This window comes from Cyprinodon variegatus, unplaced genomic scaffold, assembly GCF_000732505.1.
Source record: "Cyprinodon variegatus isolate N-32 unplaced genomic scaffold, C_variegatus-1.0 Scaffold1475, whole genome shotgun sequence".
NCBI lineage: Eukaryota > Metazoa > Chordata > Actinopteri > Cyprinodontiformes > Cyprinodontidae > Cyprinodon > Cyprinodon variegatus.
This window is the reverse complement of record NW_015151928.1, coordinates 58275-60535: the sequence shown is the minus strand read 5'-3', so window position 1 is coordinate 60535 and position 2261 is coordinate 58275.

The window sequence follows — 2261 nt, the reverse complement described above, 5'->3', positions numbered from 1 at the left end:
TTGCCTCACTGCCTGCTGGCCTTCCTCTCTGATCCTGAGGAAGGTTATTTTCGTAGCTAGCTCTGCAGCCACTCTGTGTTTCTGTTATAAAGCACTGATATGTCTCTTCTAGAATAGACTGACGTAACGAGGCTGTTTGACCTCTGCTCATTCTGTCTGTTTGCCTTTATTCTGCAGGGATTTTTAAAAAGGACAAAGTTTCAGAGCAGATGGGTTTGTCCAGCAGATAGAGAGACGTCGTCTACACACTCGGATGTTTCTGAAGTAAACTTTGAAGCACTTTATCTCCTGCGAAGGTTAGCTCATTAGACAGCGTAGGTTTTCTCCAAATGAAGTAGGAATTCAGAGAATATCTCTAGCAAACTGTTCAGGGATAAATGCATAAACCAACCGACCAATCAGAGGCCATCTTCCATTTATCCTACAGTTTGTTCACTTTGGGTTTTTGAGCAGGTTTGCAATATGAGATAAACTTGTTGAAGCTCGGCTGTGCAGAAACTGTGATGCTTGATGAGTTCGTCTCACCTGTGGAAGTTCATCCACCCAACTTGTACCTCAGTGGATAAATTAAGGAAAGCCTGTTTTATTGTTTGGTTTTTATTGACTGCAATAAATTTGATTGAAGTGCCTCAGTTACATCAGCATTCCTCCTTTTCTTTCACTGCGACTCGTTCATTTATTGAAATCAGGTAGAAAAGCTGCTACAGGAGCCCATTAAACCAGAGCTAACTGCTGCATCTAATGTCAACGGCTGAGTGACATTAAAAGGAAAATATTAGAAATCATTTGGTTCAATAACAGATCCTGTACAGAAATATATTAAATAGAGAGTGATACTTTCCAGCCTTTATTTCTGTTATGATCACTATTGAAAATCTGTTGGCGATTACATTTGGGAAACGAAATTAAACGTAAAGGAATTAAAGCAATAAAACTAAAATCTGATATTTTCTAGAAATAAAATGTATTTCTTTATTTTTAACTATTGAAGAAAACATCAAAAAACGAGGAGAGTTTCTGCTTACAGCAGTCTGTGATACTTAGCTAACGAGAATATGAACCACAGCAGATGATTGATTATCATCAACTGATTGATTGATTGATTGATTGATCGCACAGTGGAGAAATTGACTCATTCCATCAGCTCAAATAGCCAAAGGAGGAGGAGCCAAATGAAGAAAGAGGTGCATGATGGGATATATACAGTATATACAGGGCGTCCACATAGGGCAGCTTTTTATCTATAGTAGGATTATTGCACAGGGTGTTTATATAGAGAAACAGGTTATTGCTCAGGGTATTAAATAGTAATTATTCTCCACTGCAGCAGTTATTGCTGTTGTAGTGTCTGATTGTAAAGTCTGGTTGGATGAATGAGCTGCAGCAGCGCTCCTACTGAGGCTGTAAAAGTCTCTGACTAAAGGAGCTGCTCAGCTCCTCTCCAGTCTGCTGCAGAGGGTGGAAGGTGGCGTCCATGATGGATGGAGGCTTGGACAGCTCCCTATTGGACCACATGATGGAAAACTGGGATATTTTAGGAGATAACCGTTCTTTGATAGCAGGAAGGTCACGGACGGCATGTCCAGCTGGATGCAACCGTTGGTGTAAAAAGGCTACTGGGTTAATTTGATGACATGTTTTAAAGTGAGTCTCCTTCACCTCAGGTGGAATTAGAAGTTAAATATACCCAGAGAAATCCTTTTTAGCTATGTTCAGATCTGCAGTTGTTGTAATTCTGCTGTTATAATCATTGAATTATTTAGATTTATAAACAGACATGAGAACAACCTCGTTAGATACCGTCCTCTACCATTAATCTGGAGTCACAACTTAATGGGTTTTGTAGAAGAAAAGGGCCTCACTATATCACATATTCACCACTGGTACAGTTCAAATAAAATGTTTCCCCAAACTCACAATTCCCAAATAATTCAATCAGCAACAGACAGAATCCCTTCAATCAGATTTAAAGACGGATTTCCTGTTAACAGAAATTATTCTAATATTCCACAGCAAGCAGCTGTGGAACATTTTGACTGAATGTCAGTTTCTTCAAAAGTAGAACGTGTTTGTTGAAAATTGGAAAGTTGAATAGAAATCTTTGAGTCAAAATCCCATTTAAGAAGAAATCACAGAGAAAACTGATCAGATCATCATCCTGGAGGGAAATGAAACCACAGAGAGTCTGGATGTTTTCAGGTGATGGATGGATGGATGAGGATGGATGATGGATGGATGATGGATGGATGATGGATGGATGA